The 7615-nt window shown below is 46.9% G+C and overlaps 1 long non-coding RNA gene across 1 annotated transcript; it reads left to right on the forward strand.

Moving 5' to 3' along the window:
- Positions 1-3699: 3699 nt before the first annotated feature.
- On the forward strand, positions 3700-7278 carry LOC146891129 (uncharacterized). Its single transcript, XR_014998106.2, has 2 exons — positions 3700-6278; positions 6775-7278. It is a non-coding gene; the product is annotated as an uncharacterized LOC146891129 (long non-coding RNA).
- Positions 7279-7615: the final 337 nt, after the last annotated feature.

Raw genomic sequence — 7615 nt, forward strand, 5'->3', positions numbered from 1 at the left:
GTTTATTTCAGTTTACAGGTTATAATCTATCATCAATGGCAACCAGGGCAGGAGATCAAAGCAGGAACCTGAAGGCTGGAACCAAAGCTCCCCGTGACTTGCCAGTTTGCTTTTTTCTTTTTGTTTTTTTGAGACAGGGTTTCACTGTAGCTTTGGAGCCTGTCCTGGAACTCGCTCTGTAGACCAGGCTGGCCTTTAACTCACAGAGATCCACCTGCCTTTCCCTTCTGGAGTGTTGGGATTAAAGGCATGTGCTACCACCACCCGGCTCACCCAGGATCACCTATCCAGGGGTGGCACCACCCACAGTGAGCTGGGCTCTCTCATAGTGATCATTAATGGAGCACATGCCCCCAGAGATGCCCACAGACAGCCGATCCCTGAACTGACGCTGCCTCTTTCCGGGTGACTCTTGTTCGTGTCAAGCTGAGAGAAACTAATTGGCACCTTTACTTAATCAGTTTGGGAAGCTTGGTGACAAAATAATTATCTGGAAGCATTTGAAACTGAAAAAAAAAAGAGAAAGAAAGAAAGAAAGAAAGAAAGAAAGAAAGAAAGAAAGAAAGAAACTAAAAAAATGTGCAGCGGGGGTAAATTGGAGCTCCGTGTTTGAGGAAGCTGACCCTGGTACAGGTCTTGCGGAGAAAGCACTGTGGGATCCTGTGGATTGCTGCTAGCAGGGGCGCAGAACTTGAGGAGGTGACTAAGGGACGGTGTGAAAACTCCCATTAGTCAAAGACCTGTCACGAAGAGGGGTAATGGCCTTGTTCTCTGTCGTTTCAGGAGCTAGGGACTTGAGGAGGGCAGGTTTTAGATATCTGTCCGAATGAACTGCCTGGGTGTTGGTCATCCAGGAAACCGCAAAACACCTTACTGTAGAAATGATTACGCACAAGACAGGGGCCGTCTGTCAGGGTCACCGAGGCAGCGGTTCCTGTATGGGGGAAGAAGGTCGATTAGAATTCCTTGGATGTCCCTCAACCATTCTTTTCTCCACCATGGGTGTGTTTAGTTTTGTAATTCTAAAAGTAGACGTTTTAACCAAATGGTTATCTCTTGCAGTTGGGGGAAAAAAGAGTTCTCTCATTTCTAGTGATCTTTATAAGGCCTTGTGTCGCATGACTTGCCGATTTTACACACGAGGTTACTCAGGAACTTGGTAAGAACAAAATCCAGCCCGTGGATTCTTTTGCTTGGTTATGTATTCTCTCAGCCCTGAGCACTTGCCCGTCACGGGTCAGGTTGTGTCCAGTGCCTACTCTCTCCTTGCTTATAAGAGAAATGCCAAGTTTCACCTGGGTTCATGGCCACCTGCTAAAGATAATGTATTTCTCAAGATTTCATACATATAGGAATATGAATATATATTCAATTGCCCTCAGTCATACCTGGAGTAATAGGAACGAAAGCTGTTTGTTTCTGAGGAACTCTGGGAAAACACTACCAGGCTTCTCTGTTCCCTTCTTCTCCCTCTTCCTTCCCTCCCCCACCTCCTCCTTCCCTCTCCTTCCTTCCCTCTCTTGTGGATCTAGACAGACACTGGGAACTATGATATGGAAACCATGGGTCCAGGACGCTGGAGTCTAGCTGTCTGAAATGTGTGCCAATTATTACCTCTAGAGTAAATCTTTCACAAGGGAAATAAATGAGAGAGAGAGAGAGAGAGAGAGAGAGACAGACAGACAGACAGACAGACAGAGCTTTGTCTCATCTAAGCCAATGTTGTTTATTTGTTTTGTAAAGTTGAACCAGTGTTGATTGACAGCTTGATCTTTCTTTCACCCATAAGTACTTGTGATGGTCCTTATGACAAGATGTAAGATTCAGGACAGATCCCCAGGCATGCTTGTGAGGGACTGTCTAGATTAGGTTGATTGATTGCAGTGGGTTAGGTTTGGGTTGGGGTGGCACTGTTCCATTGTTTGGGATCTTAGACTGAGTACAAAGGAAAATGCTGGAGCATTTACTCCTCTGCTTTCCTACTGTGGACACAGTGTGACCCACTGCCTCATTTTTCTGTCCCCTCCCTGCTCCTGTGGACTGTACCCCCTTCAACTGTCAGCCAAAGGACCCTTGCTCCCATTCAGCTGTTTTCATCAGGTGGTCATAGAGGTGCCATGTGTTCTGAAGTTAGGGCTTTTGCTTCCTGGTGTCTCTCATCGCGGAGGGATACCTAAGAGTCTTCAGTGTGTCCATTCCAGCGTTAACACAAGGTCCAACTGCTCCTGTTGTGTGTTTGGTGCGATTCCTGTCGGGAGATGAGATGAACGAGCCTCCCGGAGAGTCCTAACTCAGACGTTCAGAGAAAAGGATCCTTTTGCAGCTCCTCTCTCTCACAACATGGGCAATTACAGCGCTCGTCTCCATCTTCCCAGCTTTAACTTATCCTTTAAACCGCGCTAGACAGTGGCTTATCCCTTGTCCACACAATTCATCACAACCAGGCTTCAGCTGGCTGCCGTTCGTGCAAGGGCCAGGATTTCAGGGAACTCAGGAAGTGTCTAATTTGCTCCCCATATTTTCAAGACAAAGAGAAAATAAGATGTTCCCATCTCAGTGTGCACATCACACCGAAAACCAGACGGAAGACATCGTCCTTGCTAGGCAAGCACTCCACTATTGAGCAACACCCCTGTTCCCAGTAGCAGATGTTTTGATTCACAGGTGTGAATTCCAACCACAGTGGTCGCTTGTGTCCTCTCCGACTGATCACCATGGACACGTTTGTTATATTGGCACTGGGTAACGCTCATATGTTTTCCTTACCTTTATGAAATTAGAATTGAGAAAGGGTATTAGACAGGCAAGTCTTGTTTCTGAGGCTGTGAGTCACCTGGTAACAAACGTTCTGATGATCTTACACAGTTGACGGATTTATGGCATTAGACCTTGATCTAAAATGCCAAGGTCCCAACAAGTATTTCTTTTAAAAGCTCATTTCACTTTGGAGAAAAACAAAATAAAACATGTACTTTAATGATACGTCATATGAGAAAACTGGGTTTTTAAAAATATTGTTTATAGATAAATGGTTTATTTCAAAGACAACCCAAAGTTTCCACTAGAAAAATCCACCCTGAGCTGCGAGCGGACTGAACGCGGTTTCGTGCGAGCGCCTGGTGTGGCCCCGAAGTCTCCCTCTGCCTGATTCACCTTCACTCACGTTTCCTTTAACGCTTCAAGACACATCTTAAGATAACTAGAGACTCATTCGTAATAAGACATCCAAGGAAATTAACAGATGCAGAAAACCAGACCCCACAGTAGGGCACTTGGCGTGTTCGGTACTTTAACCGGGAGAAGCAACCTGGAAACAAAATCTGACTTCTTCTTGCCTCTCTCCTCAAACACACCAAAGGGCGGTTACCACAGCTCAACTCCTTTAGCTCACTAAGAAGTTCTTCCATAAGGATCAACTGTTGTCCCTTCAAGCAGGAAAGTGGATCCTGACCTCGAACTACATGAACACGGTACCAGACTATATGGTGCTTGGAGCTCATTCCTCCACAAGAACTATTTATGCGTCCTCCAACACTGCCTCCCTCTCCACCACGAAGAAGGAATGTAAGCTTTAACATGTCACTGGACTGTTGTGTGTTCCCTGTCTGCTCATGGGATGGTCCTGGGAACATTACGCATTGGTCCCGGGAACGTCATGCATTGGTGCGCCAGGTCTCCCATTAACGTCAGTTCGTTTCAGTAGACTGAGCCATTGAACCTTAAAGGGCAGAGAGGCCAGTTACCCACATGCCTGTTACAGAGTCGTAGAGTCCTTTGTGCCAACAGAAATGAGACTGAGCCAAGTGCGTGTGGGACAGGGACAAGGCTCTAAAGGGGCTCCAGTCGGCAGAAGGGAGCTGGCTCTCAATCCCAACAGAGGGAAATAGAGCCTTCCACTGGTTTGTAATTAACTAATTTATTCTCCTTATGTGTTTGAGTGTTTTGTCTACATATATCTCAGTGTACCCGATGTGTGTGCCTTGTGCTCTCAGAGACAAGAAGAGCATATTAGATCCTCTAGAACTGGTTTTATAGATGGTTCCGAGTGGCCCTGAGGGTGCTGGGAACGAACCTTATCCTCTGCAAGAGCAGCCAGTGCCCTTAACTGCTGTGCCCTTCTCTCAATTCCACTGGGAACTGTGCTCCGGGTCTCCAGTGTGCAAGGCAGGAACTCTACCTCTGAGCTAAACCCCAGCCTTCGATTTCTCTTCTGTAAGTCTGACTACCAGGCTACGATTCTCACAAGAAAACCTAAGATCATTAGAGCAGCATGGCTTAACAGTTCAATGCGTCCAGAAGAATGACCTGCCGTGGGGATGCATACTAAAGCCCTGCACGAGCTACCCAGAAAATATGAAGTGTGTCGAGCTGTCAGAAGAGGAACCTTTAGTTTGTATTTGATATCACCTTGTGTCACTTTGGACCAATCAGGTCTCACCATTGGACATCGCCTCACACCACTCTAGTTTGGTAAATTTGGTGAGAAAGTAACCCCGATTCTCGAAAGCGGTCATGGTTGTTAAAGGAAGGTCGTTCTTAGCACCAGAAATATTTCATGAGAGCGAGAATCACCGTGAGCATTGATCGTTTTGATACAACACCACGCTGGTAGAACAAAAGAACTGGGCAGTCACAATGACACTCACTGCCAGGAAGCTTTCTTACGTTGAATCCGTACCAAACAAATCCTCACCAGGGCCAAGTTTAATGCGAACGTCTCGGAAATTCTGCTGACTTGAAGAATCCCTGTCACAGAAGTCTGCTGACTCTGAGTTAATCTCTCCGCCCTACTGAATTACCCACCTCCATCCTGCCCCTCCCAGGTGACTCCACCTAGGAGGATCCCCGGATAAGGTCACACCGAGCTTTCTCCTGCTTACTGTGCTTGTTTGTGTTGTTACTGGCTTTTTCTTTAGCAATTGATTAACTAATTTGAGACCGGGTCTCACTGCGTGTCCCCATCTGACTTGGGGGCTCACAATGTAGATGAGGCTGACCTTGAACTCATGGAGATCTGTCGGCCTCTGTCTCCAGAGTGCTGGGCTCCAAGGCATGAGAAGTCATGCCTGGCATGCTCCTGCCTATGAACAAGATTTTTACGGGAGTGCCTCCATCCATTTAGCTGCTTCTTCTTTTCTGACAATCTCGGCTCTTCTGCCAGGGAGAAGATTAGAAGTATTATAGACTAGCTGGGTGCAGAATGGAATCACGTAGAGGAAACCGAGAAGGGTCTTAGCCTGGGCGTTAAGATTCGTAAAAGTTCCCCTGGTGGTTATAAAATGTATATCAGGTGGGGTAGGCAGAGCCATTGAGAGCTCTAGCTAAACTTTTAAGTCTGGGCTTCCTTCATTCTCAACCAAAGATGAGCAATTAGTTCAATTAGCCATCACTAATTGAGCCCTGGCTGGTCCAAGCACTCTGAGAAGTGCTTTACACATATGATGTCACTGTATCCTCACTGTAACTGGATGTCAGGCCCTGGCAATAATCTTCGCCATCAGTCCGGTAACAGCAACTAGGAACTGAACGTCACTATTGTTCTAAGCCACCTCCGTAGGTCGTGGAGGAGGAAGACACGGTCATGCCCTGGGAACGGCAAGCACCTCAGATGAGATAACAGGATTCTTTACAGCCACAACAGAACACAGACTGGCAAGGCAGAGCAAGCTGAGGTGAAAGAAAGAAAGGATGTGTATGGGAGTATCCAGGGAGGTGTGTGTGTGTGTGTGTGTGTGTGTGTGTGTTGCAGCCTTTGTGTGCTAATCTGTAGAAATGGTTGGAAACTCCATTAGAAACTGACTCAATTTTGGATGGTTAGCTTGGGGGAGCAGTGGTGAGAGTGTTCGTGCTGTGAGCATTGTGAAACAGTATATGTCAGAAGAAGTCTTTCTGCTGGACGGTTGCTACTAAGTATCGACCGGGATATCACTGATGGGCCTCCTAGACTTGAAAGATTCCACCCCTCAGAGGTGTTGGGAATGGAATGTTCTAGATAGAATGACAAGAATGAGCACAGCGAGGAGCTGAGAGAGAATTCAGACTGGCTCAAGCAAGAAGACAGTCTAGTTTGCCTCAAACCAAATGTAAATGGGGGGAATGGCGACACCCACAAAGAACAGAGGAGAGGTTGCTCCGTCTGAACTTTCTGTGTAAATTCTGATGGAGACTGACATGTAGTAAGGCCACAGAAAGAGTCAATACCGTCCTTCCCCCTAACTGACATCTCAAATACAGTTCAAACTGCTGACATCGAGGGCTCTCTACAAAGCCAGTCTGGGGTGAGTATTCAAAGACGATGAATCAGGGTCAGGGAAGTTTAAAGGGTTGAGAAGAACACAATTATCAACTGTTTTGGCCGTAGGAAGAGCTGAGGGATGGTTCTAGGATGGAACCGAGGGCAGGCTTGCAGAGCCTGTGCACTGTCTGCATGGGTGTGGGATTCGCAGCAGGTGGGCTGGTGAGAGAAGCAGCTCGCTGATGATGTTACATCTAGGTTAGCACCAGTCTCTCTAACATTGCTCCCCATCCGCTTGACTGCTCAGCACAGGCACGCAGGCTCTCCCTTGCTCGTCCCCTCCTGGAGGCCAGACTGCACAGCTTTGATTTCGCTCCTCAGTGATCTCTGACATCGTGGCTCTCCTCCAGCTCACTGATGTACTATGAAATCTGATTTGAATATTTGTGGAGATGCGGGCCAGTCTTTAAGGCTGCACCTTCATGGGAGCGTCAAACCTCACCGGGTTCTCACATTTCTGTTTGGGACTTCGTTCTTAGGTGGAGGAAGTCTGAACCAGCGCGGTTCCTTTACTGGCTTTCAAAACCAGAATACTTTGGCAAAAGTATACTTCGGTCAAAAGAATGTGGCAGATTTCTGCAAACCCTCAGAATAGGCCTGGCCACATGAGGAAACCCAGCTGAACGTCAAGACATGTCCTTGATGTCCGTGTGACTGACTGTGGTCGAGTTCCCCAGCAGAGTGTGAGGAACGTACTGGAAGTTAGACTATTAATAGAGCCGTTCTGTTTTCCGGTCCAGGGACTGAGCCGTAGGACCTGAGCACCCAGGCAAGAACTCTACCAGCCCCGTTCTGTGTGTTCTTGCTGGGGGCAGAAGTCCCAACCCGAGGGCTCGTGTGGCGTGTCTTGAACAAACTCTTAAAGTGCAAATGCTAGCAGGGAATGGAGGTCTGCTTTTTGCTTTTCCTTTCTTCTGAAACCTTACACCCTCTGAATTGCATCTTTTAATCCTAGAGCACATTAAATTTTTTTTCTGGGTACAGATTGTTCCAATTAAATTCTCAAATGTCAAAAGTTTCTTAAAATAAAACTCCTTAAAATAAACCAAATCAGCCATTCTGGATCTCAGCCAACATAAATCAAAGTACCTAAGCAGATGGGAGTCTGTAAACTAAGGTAAGAGCGGTTGTTTATAGCACAGGGCCTCCTGGGAAAAGCAGAAGGCTGAGCTCCGGCCATTTTTCCTTTTCAGATTGTTTTTATGAAACGCAGGCTAACATCCTAATAAACAGCCAAATCGTGCTTCCCGTCGCTCCTGCTCACAATCTGAAACCCCCAGGATATGCCTGGGATGCTCTGAAAAAAGAAATTGTGGTCCA

This window comes from Myodes glareolus, chromosome 19 (genome assembly GCF_982192425.1).
Source record: "Myodes glareolus chromosome 19, mMyoGla1.1, whole genome shotgun sequence".
Lineage (NCBI taxonomy): Eukaryota > Metazoa > Chordata > Mammalia > Rodentia > Cricetidae > Myodes > Myodes glareolus.